At 36.6% G+C, this 19,050-nt stretch overlaps 2 long non-coding RNA genes across 2 annotated transcripts; one reads left to right on the forward strand and one right to left on the reverse strand.

Annotated features, from left to right (window-relative positions):
- Window positions 1-1,634: 1,634 nt before the first annotated feature.
- LOC134806332 (uncharacterized) lies at window positions 1,635-2,202 on the forward strand. Its single transcript, XR_010146517.1, has 2 exons — window positions 1,635-2,014; window positions 2,137-2,202. It is a non-coding gene; the product is annotated as an uncharacterized LOC134806332 (long non-coding RNA).
- A 619-nt stretch (window positions 2,203-2,821) lies between these two features.
- Window positions 2,822-4,793, reverse strand: LOC134806333 (uncharacterized). The gene is made up of 2 exons (XR_010146518.1): window positions 4,177-4,793; window positions 2,822-3,085 (listed from the first exon to the last, which is right to left on the reverse strand). It is a non-coding gene; the product is annotated as an uncharacterized LOC134806333 (long non-coding RNA).
- Between the last annotated feature and the right edge of the window lie 14,257 nt (window positions 4,794-19,050).

The following is a 19,050-nucleotide window of genomic DNA, read 5'->3' on the forward strand; positions in this document are numbered from 1 at the left end:
ACATTTTTTGCTACGGGCCACCGTTTACGTGTTATTTTCGAAAAACTATAAAAAGAGACCTTTAAATCCTCCCCTACCCGTTAGCTTCACCCCCACCCTCCGGTACTTTTAGTATGTTGTTTAGATAATACACCATTCCCTACAATTATGCAAAAATACGCTTATACACGAATTATTTCCCCCGATCGATCGGCAATTTTTACTTTTTAGTTTTCGTTTGGTGTACTATTTATAATCTCATACTGATATCTATTGAATAAACTTCATCGGGGAGTACATTTCACAGGCAAAGTGTTACTTTTAAAATATTGCGAGTAATTTGACGACCGGTCTGGCCTAATGAGTAGTGACCCTGCCTATGAAGCCGATGGTCCCGGGTTCGAATCCTGGTAAGGGCATTTATTTGTATGATGATACAGATATTTGTTCCTGAGTCATGGTTGGTTTCTATGTATTTAAGTATTTATATATTGTATATATCGTTGTCTAAGTACCCACAACACAAGCTTTCTTGAGCTTACCGTGGGTCTTAGTCAATTTGTGTAAGAATGTCCCTATAATATTTATTTATTTTAATATTTATTTAATTATTTTTTCTCAAACATGCAATGAAATGTCGTCACTCCGGGCGTTATATCAGGCTTCGAAGTATCACGTTTAGGGCGGAGCAACTCCAGAGAACTGTAAAGGAATTTCATACAAAATTTAAGGCTTAAGCCGGGAAGTAATTTTTTTTTAATTTCCATTTCACAGATATGTGTGACACACCATCGTGGCATTCAGCCATTAAAGTGATAACACACTATCGCACCGCTTTAAAAAAAACTATAGGCAGTTTATGCTTTATGGTTTATGGTACGATTTCTTTTTTTTTTTTAATCTTTATAGGGCTGTATAAACCGTGCGTCGCAGCGCAAAAATAATAAAATGTTCGTTCCTCTGTAAGAAACCCTTAATTAATATTTAAAAAAAACACAAAAAATAACAAAAAAAACTTTATAATGCTGTATCTCCTAAACCGTACGTCGTAGCGCAAAAATAATCGAATTTTCGTTCCCCTTTAGGAAACCCCTTAATAACATTCAAAAAAACACAAGAAAAGAAAAAAAATAAAAAAAAAATTAAAAAAAAAATTATAGGACTATATCTCCTAAACCATGCGTCGCAGCGCAAAAATAATAAAATGTTCGTTCCTCTGTAAGAAACCCTTAATTAATATTTAAAAAAAAACAAAACAGAAAAAAAAATAACTAAAAAAACTTTATAATGCTGGGCCCGTAGCCAAATTACATTCGCTCCTTATCGATTCGATCTCTACGTTCGCGAGCGACTGGTCGATAATGTTTATAATAACCTAGCCAAGAGGCAATCTTTTTAGTTTTCGCTCATTCTATGCGCCAAGTCGGTAAAAATTAATTTTTGTCTGTGGTTCTCGTTCAAAACCGTCAAGAAACATCATCTGTCAGCTGTCAAGAGTGTCAAGTGAACAGCGAATCTAATTTTGGAGGAAATAATTGTTTTATCGGTAAGCAAATTAAATATGTTGGTATTTGTTTAACTTAGTTTATCACAATTTCGTGATAAGATAACTCTATATAGTGTAATATTTGAAGAGTGCGTTGTTAATTGCATATAATTTTGACCTAAAGTTTAACAATTTCAGACAGCCGTCGTCCCCGCAGCCCCAACCAAGGCGGCGACGCAGCCAGAGCGGGCAAGAGCGGCTCCGCGGGCTCTTCTTCCACGCTGAGAAGTCCTCGCCAAGTTGGCACGTACAGTCAGAGCTGCCGCTGCAATGACGCCTTCATGGCAGTTACCAGTGCTAAGGACGTGCACTGCTGGCTTACTTGACCAGAAGAGACAATACTTTAAGCGTTAGTATTGATTCAAACCGTGAAGTGAAATTGTGGACAGGTTTGCCCGAATCAGTGTAACCTCAGTGAATTCATTTACTTCATAGACTTCAAACATTTTCGAAATTAACAAAAGTCAAGCGGACATTGAATACATAGATGTTATGCATTAGATTTATCTATTAAGATCGCCGAGGACAGGAACACTTGGAAAAGCATGGTACATCGCGCAGGAAACTCTTCAAACTAGACACGACCTTCAGCAATGAAGACGCCGACTAAGAAGATGCATTAGATAAGATAAAAGCTGCCTGTGAAACCAAAACTAATAAATCATATTGTTACTTAATATTATTTTTTTATTACCTACCTGTCTTTGATTTTTGTTTACTCAGTAATAGAAATACCTAAGTGAGTGAGGCGTTAAAAATGAATTAAACACATCTTTATTATTTATAGTCAATGGAAATTTGGGAAGGTAATCTCACCCGCTAAGCTACTGGCTGTTCATATTTAACCTTTTGTATGCTCCTGTCAAAAATTTGTAATTTATATATCAATCATAATTGAATAAAATAAAATAAATAAATAAATAAATATTGGGGACATCTTACACAGATCAACCTAGCCCCAAACTAACCAAAGCTTGTACTATGGGTGCTAGGCGACGATACACATACTTATATAGACAAATACAAACTTATATACATAGAAAACACCCATAACTCAGGAACAAATATTAGTGTTCATCACACAAATAAATGCCCTTACTGGGATTCGAACCCAGGACCATCGGCTTAGCAGGCAGGGTCACTACTCACTAGGCCAGACCGGTCGTTTTACAAAGACAACTTTTAAAAATTAATGCATTTTTTAAAGTTGAATATAGGTAAGTACATGGGAGCAGATCTGCTCCTAAGCATACCAAAAGTTAAGGTGGTAACCACCATAAATAAATGACACAATGATTGGGTTAAAAAGTTAATTTATTTTATTGAAAATCTATTAATGAAAGATGCAGCAGGTATTTTTTGCCAGCAGCATGAAATCAGTAGCCAAGCATTCTTTTCTTGTTTGTACATATATTATGTACAGTGTATTAAAATAGTAAAACAACACTCAATATATTTTTGTGGTTGTACATGTGACATAGTTTCTTCCCTTGACCCTGACTTTGGAGCACCATAAAGTATTGGTTCATATGCCAAGGCTGCAATGAATATCCAAGTCACCTGAAACAAAATGAATGCTTAGTTTTTCAACAAACTCTGTAACATTTGGTTATAATACTTATTCTCTACCAGTCATATGACAAAAAAAAAACTAAATGTTTTGTGTAAGTACATGTTATGATTATTTTTATATAGTGTGTAGGTACAGTCAGCTGCAGAGAAAAGGTACCACCACTACATAGAAGTTTGTATGCAGGGGTGGGACCTTTTCTCTGCAGCTGACTGTATCTGCGCCTGCCAAAAGAAGTCATATACAATGTTTCATAATATGAAAAAGTTTCATTAATATGGTTGATAATGTATATGTATGACAACAGCCCGTCTGGCCTAGTTGGTAGTGACTAGTGACCCTGCCGGTTAAGCTGATAATCCTGAGTTTAAATCCCCGGTAAGGAAATTTGTTTGTGTAATGAGCACAGATATTTTGTACCTGAGTCATGGGTGTTGTCTATGTATTTAAGTATAGTTTGTCAAAGGACTGTCTCATTTCAAACAAAGACAGAGAGAATCATACTAGCTTTGTCATATACCAGTACTAGCACCCAAAAGATAAGTATGAGTATAGTTTTCCTGGTTCTTACTGACTGACAAATTGGTTTGACCATCTATATATAGTTATCTAAGTACCCTAAGTACCCACAACACAAGTCTTCTTGAGCTTACTGTAGAGTCTGACTAGAAATTGTAGAAATTAAAAAGTAGCAACACTGTAGTCTCATCCCTTTCAAATCAATTTAAGAAAATGGGATGACACTACAATATTGCTAGTTGTTAGTGACCTTGCCTATGAAGGTGATGGTTTTGCTTCCCGGGAAGGGCATTTATTTGTGTGAAGAACTTTTGTTCCCGAGTCTTTATCTATATTTGTAAAGCCTTTACCTATATACCTTTGCCTTTACACATTCAATTCACTTTCCTATTGAAAAACAAGTGCTTGCCATTGCGCATATGGGTACCAAATTTAATCTACACCGTTCATCGGTTTATATTTGATGACGTAACAGGAACACATTAGTTATTTTAGCATTAATAACATATTTTATATACTTATTAGTAGGTATAGTAGGGATAAGTTATTGACTCACTCTTACCTTTGTAGGGACATTGTTTCGTGTTGCATTTGTGGGTGCATAATCCATTTTTCCATGACACTGTCACTATAGATAGGTAGATATTCAGCGCCTCGGTCACATTGGATCCTTTGGGTGAAATGCTGCGTACGGCCCACAATCCTTTGATCGTAGCATACATGATAAGATCACCAGCTAAGGGCAGTCCTTTCCTAAGCAGTTTCAAGTTTCAATAGAGGCGATTTTTCAGACGGCGCCTGCGTCTAAGCGACACTTCCGCGTTGTTCGCCGCCCACAATAATGTTGAAGTATGCTTTTTATTACAAATTCTAATTTACAAACACTATTATTCGGTATTTTCTTGTGCTTCGGTAAGTTATCTGCAAGGGGATAGCTCGCGCTACGTATCGACACCTAGGAGGCGATAACGCTTGTCAAAAGTGTCACTTGGCTAGACAATGTATGACAGATGTCGAATCCCGGTAACGAAAGTTTTGCGTTTCGTTACAACATTGCAACTTGGCTAACATTTTTGTATTCGTTAATATTTTTCGACAGACTCATCTACGGTACCTGTCATTCCCATACATTTTTTATCGATTCGTTAGCGATATCTTTTTTCGAAATGCGTTTTGGCTAGGCCCCCTGTATCTCCTAAGCCGTACGTCGTAGCGCAAAAATAATCAAATTTTCGTTCCCCTTTAGGAGCCCCTTAATAACATTTAAAAAAACAAGAAAAGAAAAAAAAAGAAAAAAAATATATTTATAGGGCTGTATCTCGTAAACCATGCGTCGTAGCGCAAAAATAATAAAATGTTCGTTCCTCTGTGAGAAACCCTTACTTTATATTAAAAAAAAAACACAAAAAAGAAAAAAAAACTTTATAATGCTGTATTTCCTAAACCGTACGTCGTAGCGCAAAAATAATCAAATTTTCGTTCCCCTTTCGGAAATTAATAACATTTAAAAAAACACAACAAAAGAAAAAAAAGAAAAAGAGCAAAAAAAAAATTTATCGGGCTGTATCTCCTAAACCATGCGTCGTACGCAAAAATAATAAAATGTTCGTTCCTCTGTAAGAAACCCCTATTAATTAGGGGTTTATTAAAAAAAAAACTAAAAAAAAAGATAAAAAAAAACTAAAATTCTTTATAATGCTCTTCAACCGTGCGTCGTAGCGCAAAAACAATAAAATTTTCGTTCCCCTTATGAACCCCACGCACTGAATAACCTATCACATTAGGACATGAAACAATCATCATCATCAATTTTTATTGTTATTTCATTGCATGTTTAAGAAAAGCACTATACATACCTCGGCGTGAAAAGGGGTTGTCGGCCTCATAACTATCTGGCCTCACTACGTTCGGCCGTCTATATGCATTCGGCCGACAACCCCTTACTTCCCAGCCTCTGTAGTAATGTACTATATTGTTTTCAGATTTTAACGCAGGAACAAGAATAACACAGACGGTTAACATGGCCATGCAAGACAACAGCTACGGCTACGTTAAGGTGGATCTGAATAAGACCCTTGGACCATCCGACAATAACACTTACATTTATTGTGCCAAATTATATGTGTTAAAGAATGGGACTTTTGTCAAAAAAGCAGAGAGCCGGCAGATTCCAATCAAATTCAGAAATAAGAATTTACCTTTTGGTAAGCGTTTAAGCAATTTATGAAAGATTGATTGTTGAGTAAGTACCTAAATGTTAAATAAATCGAGTCTGCTCATTTTTAAAACTTTTGTAAAACTGGATTTTACTTGTTTTTTTGGATTTGTCTAACTCAGAGCCAAAGAATGTACCTAATTTTCACTACTCAAAACTCAGAATAAGAGTTTTCAAACAAGGGAACAAAAAGTTTGTCTCAAATTGTATTTAAGTAAGGAGCGGGGGGCTTGTTGTAACAGTTTTTGGAAAAAGGCCTGTATTATCTAAAATATGTACAATTTTATGATTTTGAGTAAGAGGGTTTGTAAAGTATTTATCTAAGCACTAATTCCCATTAAAAATAATTTGAAATGTTTACGCATCTTTTACACCAGGCACTTTTTGAAAAAATGGGAGTTGTTACTACTTACCCCATATTTGGTGCTAGTTGTAACAGGCTCGGGGCAAGTAGTAACAACTAAAAGAATATCAACATCTATAAAAAAAAAAGTTTTTATTGGTTCACCGTCTTGTATTATTTATTGTGGTTCCATCTTATGACGATTATAATCTTTGACTATAAATAATCAACAGGATATAACAGGATAATAATCAACAGGAAAGTGAGATATGGCACAAGTCGAAATTTATGCCTGCTTTTCGTATGCTGACTCTCTTTTCCAAAACTTCATTTGCCGGCGACTCATAATATACATCCTGAGTTTTTAATCCTCTCTCCGATTTTTTCTTGTAGTCTCTCATTCTATAAAATTCATATTTTCCTGGACAATGCTAGAGTAAAGTAGAATAAAAAACCGCAAGTAATTTGTAATTCACTTTACGACGAATCATAATAATATTATAAACCTATACAAATACATGCACAATTATTAGAGAGCAAAAAAAAATACACGCACACTAATATGTTACATCGTGCCCCTGCTTTGTGTTACTACTTGCCCCATGGGCCCATTATGTCTATTTAATTAAATATGTCAAAAACTATTGGTTATAGAAGTATTAAAAAACGGCGGCAAACCAGCCTCAGCCGCTGCGGCTCCCATTGTGCTCTGCGCTTTGCTACGGCGGGCGAGGGCTGCTTCCCCTCCGCGCCTCCGGCTTTTGACATACACTCTAGGGGTAGGACAGATAAGAACATGTGGATAGTGGGGTGCTCCCATTCGGATCTACCTTTGATTCGGATTTTGGTTAATTTAGCCTTTTTTTAATTTTTTTTTTTAAATTTTTATGTATCAATGAATATCTCATCGTCGTGCAATCTAGTGGGTGACTAACAACTAACAGAAACTTTGTTCAATCTACCCTCTTTTACGCTCGCGGAACCTACCCTACTACTTCGTACAAATAGCTAGCAAATTAATCATTTTAGGTATTTTGACCATAGGGTATTTCAAATGTTGGTGTATCAAATTTAGGTGACATATCTTTTGGTATTTCAAACATTAGATATTTAGTCCAATAGGTATTTTAAGCTTAGGTAATTCGTAGGTAGGTGTTACTTGCTTAGGTATTTAAAATCATGAGGTATTTAGATTTTAGGTATTTTGAATTTTAGACATTGCAATACGTACCCTTTGGAAGAGGTTGCGCGTACGACACGAATGCCTACTTTGAAAAAGATTTCTCTTATTTTAACGTGTATCGGTGTAAGCCATTCACTAAACTCTATTAGAGCAATACGGCTATTTGCTAACAGTCAATTTATTTCTGTTTTAACCTTTGATTTTAATGAAAAAGCACCTTTTTTGCAGGCAAAAATTTTGTTTTAGCAATTGGTTTCAGTTTCAGGGCTATATTTGCCTTTTTAAAATTACTCCAGCCCGGTTCAAATACAATAGGGAGCTATTCCTATTGTATTTGAACCGGGACAGGGAGTAATAGGGAGCGTTTTCGTTCCATTTTTTGTTTTCACGTATTCTCGAAGCAATTTTCGTAACTGGTCGATACTCGGATTCGAGCCTGGCGATAATCGTAATTGTTTTATGAGTTGCGATAATATATCCTTTGTTAATTCTTGTATCCACGATGATTGACCACTCATAATTTTTAATTTAAATTCCTCTAGTGACATTATCGATCTTTAGAATGTACCTTATTTTCGTTACATTATTACCTAAAGACCTCTAAAAGCATTTGTTGTACTTAGTGGAATCTAATTGTGGTTAATTTTAGTTTTGTGTTACATTGTTACTCAACAATCTCTAAAAGTAGGTACATACTTCATTTATCAAAACTACAACAACGCAAATTAAATTAAATACGCGATTAAGTCCCGTTGTGTAGTTTTGATAATGTTTAATAATCGTGAAAGTTTAAATCAGTGTTTTACATACTTCATTTGTACTTCAATGTATGCACACCTCCTGAGATTGTACAAACTCGGATTACACGCATTTAGGACCAAACGAAGGTATTAAAACAATTTCTAGCTTGCTGGGAATTAATTACTCAAAACGCTAATTTGGATCTAATCTGATAAGTACTACTTTTTGTTTAGGCGACGATATACATACTTATATTGACAAATACATACTTATATACCTACATAGGCAACACCCAGGACTCAGTAACAAATGTCCTTACCGGGGTTCGAACCCAGGACCATCGGCTTCACAGGCATGGTCACTACCTTCTACGGCAGACCGGTCGTCAAATGTTTGGTTTTACCACGTAAACGTTGAAACACATACTAGCGGCTCGATTCGGACAATAAGCATTGTGACGTTTATACAATAAAAGTGCAATGCGAACTACCTGCAAGTCGACATTCTGTTGTCAACTGTCACGGCGTACAGGCGGGTCGCGGAGCACACCTGACTGACCAACTGAGTTTTATTTATCACCTTGTAATACAACAGAATCTAGACGTCACAATGGCGACGAGGATAAAGAACGTAAGAAAAAACAAAAAAATCGATGTAGTTGCTAAATACCCGACAAAAAGTTATCAGTTTGAAATTATTTTTTCAATAAAAGGGAGGGAGACTAATGACCCAAATAGCACAGGTATGATGGACCCATTGTGGACTTAATTTATAGCTCTGAGCACATAAACATCTTTATAAGGTACACTTCTGGTATTTAAACTATATTTTGATCGAGAAAAGAACTATTTTTACGCTAATATTATTACTATAGGGCACATATCAACGTCTTATTCAGTTTAAATACTATTAAATGCTTTTACCTTTCCAAAAAACGGGTCGGTGAACAGAAATTAAGCCAAATACAGTAAAATAAGTTATTATGAAATAGAAATAAAACTTATATAGCGACTGTGTATTTAAGGAAGCGTGTAAAACTATAATTAAGTTATACGTATAATAAATAAACTGTCGCGCATATTGCTGTGTAGTGCTGAATATGTCTGTTCACCGGTAATTTACTACAGGTAACTAAGTATACCAACGTGGTGCTGTCTGCGTTAACGGTTGTTGAAACAATATCTGGGTGCGCTGTAGTTTATTATTAGCTCACAAATGTATCAAATTAACGACAAATGCTTAATAATAGTTCACATAATAGGGTTAACACTTTTAACCAGAAGTTATCTACCTAAATAAATAATAAGTGTACGCTTTATTTAGCGTCAGACTCAATAAAAATCAACAGATCATCTGCTATACAACATGGTGCTCCTTAGCTTACGTGTGCTAGTTAGATATGCATTTAAAGTATTTAACCAAATCAGCATAATATTATCTGGGTCTTGTTTCTATAATGCAAAAGGAAAAATAAGTAAACAAACTGATACTGTCGGTGAAATTTGTCATAAAGCTTAAGCTTAATACGAGTATTCTCCAAAAATGGAATACTTTTATGGTTGTAAATGTTGTTGTGTTAATATTGCACTCACCCTCCTGGGGCCCAGCCATACAAGGAAAAAGTCTGAAATTTGCTATTGAAATTTGAATCTATAGTGTAGGATTCAGGGTTGATTTTGTTTTGTTTAAAATGGAACGAAGCAAAACAGATGCAACTCTGCTTCAATTAAACATTAGGTTGTGTCACTAAGGAGCAAAATGTCATGGTTACGGCGACGGCGAACATTGAATCCTGAACGAAGCGAGGTATTAAAATGGAATACTGAGCGTAGTGAGGGATTCAAGTGTTAACGCCCAAAGTGAAAATAATTTTGCTACCATGTGACCCATACTGCTTTTCACATCACATAATATATGTATAAGGAAATAAAAAATAAAAATAAGTTAGATTAAAGAACCTAAAGTCTTAAGAGTTTAAACCTAGAGTCTTAAGAGTTTAAAGAGTGGAAAGAGTCTGGAAAGTCTAAAGAGTTAAAAGAGTAAAGAGTCTAAAGAGTCTAAAGAGTCTAAAGAGTCTAAAGAGTAAATAGTCTAAAGAGCCTAAAGAGACTAAATAGTCTAGAGTCTAAAGAGTCTTAATAGTCTAAAGAGTCTAAAGAGTCTAAAGAGTCTAAAGAGTCTAAATAGTCTAAAGAGTCTAAAGCGTTTAAAGAGTCTAAATAGTCTAAAAAGTCTAAAGAGTCTAAATAGTCTTAATAGTCTAAATAGTTTAAAGAGTCTAAGGAGACTACAGAATCTAAGTTAGAGTCTAAAGATTGTAAGAGTTTAAATAGTCTAAGGAAGTCTAAAGGGTCTAAGGGTCTTGAGAGTCTGAAGAATCTAGAGTCGTACATGTGTGCAGTAAACAGATTTTGTTGAAAATAATTATAATAAAAAAAACCATTTTTCGAATAAATGTAAAAAATTCTTCCACCGAACTTAGAAAGTACCTACTACAGCTGGTAGGACCGTGGGCCTTGGGAAGGTATGGCTATGCTTAATAATTCTGCCGCGCCAGCAATGATTGCGCGGTGATCGATTACATTTGGAAACTCATGAAATGCTTACCTTGTCCTCCTTAAATAAGTTCTTTATTTAATTATTTAAACGAGTTTTCAAATGCAAGTACCGCGGTTATGGTGGTGGGGCGGGGTTGCTGAGGCCGACTATGGTGTATTTAAAATAACTAACTAGACATTGACACAACCTTGCCTATAAATATGAAAACTAGAAAAGTCGAGTTTCATGGGCTGAAAAGACAATGGTATTAATGTATAGTTTATGCAAGATACGAGTTCCGTATAAATAAATACCTACAATTGGAGTGAAGACTCCGTGAGTGAAACCTAAGTCCGAATAAGGAAATACCATTGGAGTGAAAACTCCGCGAGTGCTGCATGGGATATCGGCCCATGTAGTGCAAATGATAAGTTCTTCAGAATTAAAAATAAATATAGCTCAGGAAAAATTCCATAAAATTTAAATTGTTAGTAATATGTGACTATAATTAACGTTAAGGAGTGAAACTCAGGTTATTGTCACAAAGACTCGTTGAACTTTAATGTATGTCTTGGGGTCCAATCCTATGTATATGTGTCTACCTGTTCTGTTTGTTACACGTTAGGTTACTTCGATAACTCCTTAAGTACAGAAACTCGGTAGTTAGAAGGTACTTACCTAACGCACATGTTCCGTGCTTACTTACGGATAGTATTACAATGATGTCTTAATTGTCCTTTAGAAAGCTTTAGAATGTGCCTGAGTGTCGTGTGCCTGCTATCTGCGAGCACTCTTCCAAGTACGCACGTTTCAGAAGCTAGCGTAATGGACATTTTTAAAGTTGCTGTCGACAAATTATACGAATACTTTTCGCAAAAACAGAGTTTGTATGAACGATTCGTGTTTCGACTGATGCAACAAGAATTGTACTTTGGAAATTTCTAATCTAATCTATTCCTAATGATTCTAAATGTGATTTCAATGCGGAAAATTGAGCCTCCGCCGATCTAAAGGAAAATATTGAATCTAGGGGTTTCAGTTATAATAAACAAGTGATTATGGGAACAAATTTGATAAAATGTTAGGAGGCAACTGAAAGAGTTTTTGGGCAAACATAACAAACAGGTAGACAGGATTGCGATAATGGCGCCGCCTTCCCCCTAAAAGATAAAATGTGCCGGCATGTGATAAATGTGCCTACAAAGGCCAATTCAAAATGCAAAGCTGCACTAGGACTAAATGAGTACCGATAAAAGTCGACGGGCCGACTAAATGAAAGTCCAAAAATAAATAAATTACCTAAAGCCAATCAACTAATTTTAGTGCCAAAAGAACACAATAATTTTAAAAATAAATAAATTACCTAAAGCCAATCAACTAATTTTAGTGCCAAAAGAACACAATAGTAATTCTATAAATTTACAATCAGGTCAAAGGTCAATTTAAGGTAAATAAATAGACGCTAGGTCCGTCACAATGCCACACATTGTGTAGGTATCTAAAGTAAATGCTGAAAAAAATACAAAGTACCAATCAGTGACGATGCGTGAAACCTTGCACTCCCACTGCGCTACTTTATATATGACTTGTTCCTAATAGTGAAAACATACACATACGAACATAGTAACCAAATCCGTAAAATGGACGGCCAAGCGATGGCGTCAATATCGGACAGTTACCCAGATAGAGATGAGTTTTAATTAAGTGTAATAAAAAGGCACGTTAGTACGTATAAATACTGTGTACGTATAAAAACGTAAGGACCAGACGTGATCTTGATTGCACCAAATTGCAGTTTGCCTAGAGGTTGAAACTAACAAAATCAAACAAACCTTGTAAATTGAGGTTGCAGATCGAGCCTCTATATTTGCAAGAGTACATATATATTATCAAAGAGTTATTTACTTAAGTCGTTGTTTAATTATCGTACAGGTACTAAGTACCAAGTATGAACTAAAACCCAAAATGGCCTAGGGTTTTATTAAAGCAACGGAATAATAATAAAGTAAATCTTCGAACAATGTACTCGGTGAAGCCGTGTTCATGGTAATGAAATTCCATTGGTTCCTTGTAAAATATACATAATTAGAGTTAAACAATATATGCCACCATCAAAATGAACATACACAGGTGCTAGTTTTGCTCTATAATATATCTGTAAGTAATTGAACCTAAGGGAAGCAAAATGTCTATAAAAAAAAATATTAATGTGACTGTAACCATGGTCAAATTAAGGCTGTGTATATTGTAGACAAGGGCTACTGTAGACTATAGTCAAGGCTAAAATCAACTTCCAATTGTAAGCAGGGATTAAAGTTGTTTTCATAACATAAATAATATCATTCATTGTATAAGTAACATTAAGTTGCTAGACTAACAGTACAGTCGATATACCATACTTGAATATAATTGAGGTCAATACTGTATTCAGCAAGTATTATAATTAAAAAACGGTAATAAAATAATGTATCCAATGCAATTTATAATAATAACGGTCAAATATGTAGGTACCTACATCATTTTACCCGAGTAATAGAAATCTATTTGTATAGATCATGGTTTGCGTAAATAACATACCAGTACACAAGTAAAACTAAACAGGTTGTGATATCTGGTATGACTTTTTACCTTACTTAACATTGGACCATTTACGTATATTATAAATTGCATTATATCTATATATTATACTATATTACCTATCAAACAGTCAAGTAAAACTGAGGAAATAAGTTGTTGCCAATAAATAATGTACATGTACGAGATGTTATTGGAAAGCGACCTGTATGTTACAATTTTATTGGAAATTCACGAAATAGGTATTAATTGTGTGAAACGTGTATATAGCTTGAACGCTAATGGAAATACCTAGAAAAGTGTAAGCATCCAAAGAAAATATGTATCAATTAAGGTTAAACTCGTAAGATATTTAAACCTCGAGTTATTATCAATTTGAATAAAAGAAAGCAGACTCAAAATTCAAAACTGAAAAAAGGAGAAGGAGAGAGACTGATATTGTAAAAGTAAAACCATAATTGTATTAAAACACTTTATTACGCTAAACAAGTACATAACAATAAGAGAATAGAATAAATGTGTACAAAGGCGAACTCATCCCTTTAAAGGATCTCTTCCAGCTGACCGCTAAGCAACTGAGAGAGATACTAGGAATAGTGTAAATATTCCAAGGTTATATTGTTAAAAAATGTTTATTGTTGAACTGTTGAGAAATGAATATATCCACACCTCGCCGAGTTTCTTCCGCCGGTTCTTCTCGGGTCTGAGGTTAACGCTGTTTTCCGAACCGGTGGTAGTATGTCGAAATTAGAATCTAAATTAACCTAGCAGTTATAAGATAAACAGATGTGAGATGACTGAACTATTGTTGCATGGCTAACGCATAAATTAAAATAAATAAATCATTATAAAAAGGAAGAGATGTGACGTTTATACAATAAAAGTGCAATGCGAACTACCTGCAAGTCGACATTCTGTTGTCAACTGTCACGGCGTACAGGCGGGTCGCGGAGCACACCTGACTGACCAACTGAGTTTTATTTATCACCTTGTAATACAACAGAATCTAGACGTCACACTTATATTATAATAGTGATAGCGGTACTGTCTGAAATTCGGGAATCAGCTGCAAATGTTGTTAAAGGTATGAAATTCGGCACGATTAATCTTTAGGCCATTTGAATCAATTTGACCCGTAGCACCAAAAAAAAAACAAACGGAAAGGAGTTATGATGTCATCTTTTTGTTGTATGGAAAAAAACTATTTTTTGTTCAGAAACCTATCGTGTATGGTATTAAATAAAAGGGCATTTTGAGCCGGTTCTAAAAATATTTCATATTATTATATTTCCGTCACTTGCATTCAATTAAAATAAAAATAATTTTCAAAACATACCAAGTTTGGGCTCCTCCAGATACGAAACCGTTGAATTATTTTTTGTAAAATATACCTCAAGTAATACCCAATATCCTCATATCTAACCCCAAGAAATTAATTTCGAAAATATTTAGTTTTAGTATTTATTTTTTATTTTTTATTATTACAAATTGTGATCTATCAATCTATCAATGAAACGGCCTCCTAGCCTAGTCGATAGTGACCCTGCCTATGAAGCAGGAGGTCCCAGGTTCGAATCCTGGTAAGGGCATCTATTTGTGTGTTCATCATCATCATCACACAAATAAATGCTCTTACCAGGGCTTGTATATATGTGTATATGGGCATTTATTTGTGTGACGGCGAAGTGCACAGCGCCGCTAAAGAAGTTTTCACTTCAAAAATCTTCTTACTGATACCGCAGCAGAAGCATTTGGTTACGTCAAACCATCAAAACACGACTGGTTTCAAGACAATATTGAACATCTTCAGCCATTTCTGGATGCCAAACGGGATGCAGCACTGCATCATCGTCTTAGTCCTGACGACAAAATGCGCAAATAAATCTGATCTGCAAAGGAATACCGCTACTTTGCTAATCGTATTATCTCGAAGTGTGCAAAAGTATTCAAGCAAGTGCAGCTACGGGTAATTTCGCTGGTGTTTATTCGGGAATAACGAAAGCTCTTCTCAAAGAGGCAGACGGCACTGTGATACTTGAACCAGACCGCCAACTTAAACTTTGGGTGGACACTACACGCGACTTTATTCCGAACCTGTTCGAATACATCAAGATGCAATTCTGTCATTACCTAAATTGGCAATATGGAGTGAACTTGATGATATTGCTACTATTGCTGACTTTCACACAGCTGTCAATCAACTCAAGGATGGTAAAAGCCCGGGCAGTGATGGTGCTCTCGCCGAGATCGTTAAATAGAATTGTGTGGCTCCTTTCCTTTTAATTTTTTTTGTTAAGTGTTGGAACGAGGAATACATACCCCAGGATATGCGCGATGCCAACATTATCACGCTCTACAAAGGTAAGGGTGACCACGGCAATTGTAACTCATACCGCGGTACCTCTTTGTTGAGCATTGTTGGCAAACTGCTCGGCCGTATCATCTTAGCCAGGCTACAGAAACTGGCAAATCGTGTGTATCCTGAGTCCCAGTGTGGTTTTCGTGCAAACCGTTCAACAACTGACATGATTTTCACGTTACGTCAGCTTCAAGAGAAATGCAGAGAGCAAAAAACAAAAAACCCCCTTCCTGGCTGCATTAGTCGACTTAAACAAGGCCTTTGATACGGTGAGTAGAGAGGGATTGTATACAGTGCTACAAAGCGTTGGCTGTCCTCCAAAACTCTTACACCTAATTCAACTCTTTCACCTTGATATAAGAGGCTCTGTTGTTTACAACGGTAACACTTCGGCTCCTTTATAAATGCGTAGGGGAGTAAGACAGGGCTGTGTGTTGGCGCCTACTTTGTTTGGAATCTTTTTCTCTGTACTTCTGAAAGTCGCCTTCGGGGATACCACTCAGGGCATACATCTACACACCAGGTCGGATGGTATACTGTTCAGTGTTCAATATCTCACTATTAAAATCCAAACAATACCGCGACGATTTGTATGTTGACAGTTTGCTATTTGCCGACGACGCCGCCTTCGTTGCTAGGTCACCGGAGGAGCTTCAGAGTATGGTAGACATATTTAATGCGGCTTGCAAACTATTTGCAATGTCGATTAATGTCAAGAAGACAGTCGTAATGGCTCAAGGCGCAAATCAAGACCCAACAATACAGTTGGATGATTTGCCTCTGGAAGTTGTTGGAAATTTCTGTTACCTTGGATAAACCGTGACCAATAATCTCTAGCTGGACGCAGAGATTAACATTCGTATTGGCAAGGCATCTACGATGTTCGGGAACCTCAGTACAAGAGTATGGGATAATAAACATCTAACCATAAACACAAAGATGATTGTTTACCAGAATAGTACATTATTGTCGAGGCTCGGAAGTAGCTACTTGCAGGCTGAGGATTCGTTTTAAACGGACGACCTTGGGAGTCCGTTTAATTGAATCCGAAGCCAGCAAGTAGCCTTCCAGCCGAGTCATATATAGTGCTTTTCTCAAAAATGGTGCAAGAAATATAAATATCATAGAAATATTTTACAAAAGCAACGTTCTTACGTATATATTTTCACAGAAAAAAGTAGAAACAATTGAAAAAATTTGCTTTGCCACCTTTTTATTTTTTTAATAAAAAAATAGAAGTGTATTTTTCTGCCGAAAATACGCCAACCTATTTGAGACAGCTTAATAGTCGCGGTACTAATCATCTGTTTGGCTGTTTAATGGGCCTGTGCCTTCATTTGATATGGCCATTTCAACTTTTAAAAAGTTTGGAACTCGACAAATAATGGAATTTGTATGCAACATTGCAGTCCCAAAATCGAGACTGCAATGTTTTTAACTTTTTAATTTTTGACTGACCATAAACTACGCGCTTCGCGACCTATTTTTTAAACGGCAAAGTCGACTTTGCCGTCCATTTTTGAGAAAACGTATTTTGTCCATACTCTTGTACGGTGCTGAGACTTGAACGTCGTATGCCAAACAGGAAAGGAAATTGAACAACTTCCATTTCCAGCGCTGCCTTCGACGTATTTTAAACATCTCGTGGAAGAGTCGAGTCACAAACGAGCAGGTACTTAGCACCGCACGTTTACCTAGTATCACAGCAATTTTGAAACAGAGACGATTACGCTGGTCGGGGCACGTGCACAGGATGGAGCCTTCTCGTTTGCCACGTAAGACTCTCCTGAGGGAAATAGCGCACGCTAAACGACCGGTTGGGCGACCAATGCTTCGTTTTAAGGATAGCGCAAAGCGAGACATGATGTCCTTCCGGATCGTTCCCACCAACTGGGAAAGGGAGGCGAACCACTGGAGGAAAACCCTGTGTGAAGGAGTAGTTGCACACGATGAAGCGTGGTTTAGCCTTCTTCACACTAGGCGAGAACTGCGCGCCGCTCTCCCACCTTCGTCACCGGGCACGGCATTCTCCTGCCAGCTATGCGGTGGCGGCTGCCGCTCTCGCATTGGACTTTATACTTTATAGTCATTTGCGGAAGTGCCGCACTCTTATGGACGCTGTTTAAACCATTATCTTATTGATGTTACAGGCCAATGATGATGATGGATTCGAATCATAATCTTCCACTGACTCCGGTCCTGGACAGTTTGGGTAACCTCTAGCCACCCCATCCCCAATAGGTACACTACACCCAAATCTTGCTCCACGGAACTGAGCCAAGTAAATTAAAAATGTTGATTTTCCAGGCCGCATCAATCTACAAAGTTTTCCCAAAAAATCCAAATATATTCCAATTAATCCAGCTTTTATGTGTCATTTGAAGACGAGTCACATTTCCCGAAAGTGCATTCTAATCTGAACCTTAAGTTGAAATTCTATTGGCGCGGTTGATAAATCGTATACTATGCTTAGAAAAGAGTTTAGCAATTTAAGCTAATTTATTTTTGCCGGGCATAATCCAGTTCAGGGCTAATCCAATGTCGCTTCTCGATCTTCTTATGTATGAGTGCTTGCCCGGTTATTCACCATAAATGAAGTTGAACTCGCACACTCGCAGCAAAATAAACGTTGCTATCTTGTTAACTATTGGTTACTTATATTACAGGAGGCAGAAGTACCTCTCCAGCATCACCGTACGAGACGGAGGCAGGAGTACCTAGTGGAACATCTACGCAGAGCCACGAAACTGATCATGAGTATCATGACGTCTCTGATCTAGCATATGATAGAAGTGTATCGGGAGCATGCTATGGTGTATCGATTACAGGTATTTAATCCAACTAAGGGGCTATCAACACCCAATTTTGTTAAAATTAAAATTAAATAAATATTATAACTTAAGGACATTCTTACACAAATTTCCCACGGTAAGCTCAAGAAAGCTTGTGTTATGGGTACTCAAACAACGATAAATATAATATACGAGTACAAATACTTAAATACATAGAAAACATCCATGAGTCAGGAACAAATATCAGGGCTCGTCACACAAATAAATGCCCTTACCGGGATTCGAACCCAGGACCATTGGCTTCACAGGCAGGGTCACTATTACCCACTAGGCCTGACCGAAATTTGATGTTACATAAAAAATGTTAAACTCGCGAGAGCGTAAGACGTAAGACGTGACGTCACGTGTCATTGAGTTTTTCTTTATTGATTTAAATGCCATCTAGTGAGTTTCCCTCTAACTAGTATAATATAACTCGAGTACTAACAGTGATGTGCTTAGGGGTTTCAAGTAATGCGACGAAATAACGCTAGATGGCGTTAACCTTAATAATACATAGTGAAAACTTCTTTAGCGGCGCTGTGCAATGTCTTTGATTTTTCACTTCTGCCGGCACTCCCGGAGTGCAATCCGTTGTTTTTTTTATAGTAAGTGTATGTTACCCCATAACTCCGTCATTATGTGGTAAACC

This window comes from Cydia splendana, chromosome 3, assembly GCF_910591565.1.
Source record: "Cydia splendana chromosome 3, ilCydSple1.2, whole genome shotgun sequence".
NCBI classification, from domain to species: domain Eukaryota; kingdom Metazoa; phylum Arthropoda; class Insecta; order Lepidoptera; family Tortricidae; genus Cydia; species Cydia splendana.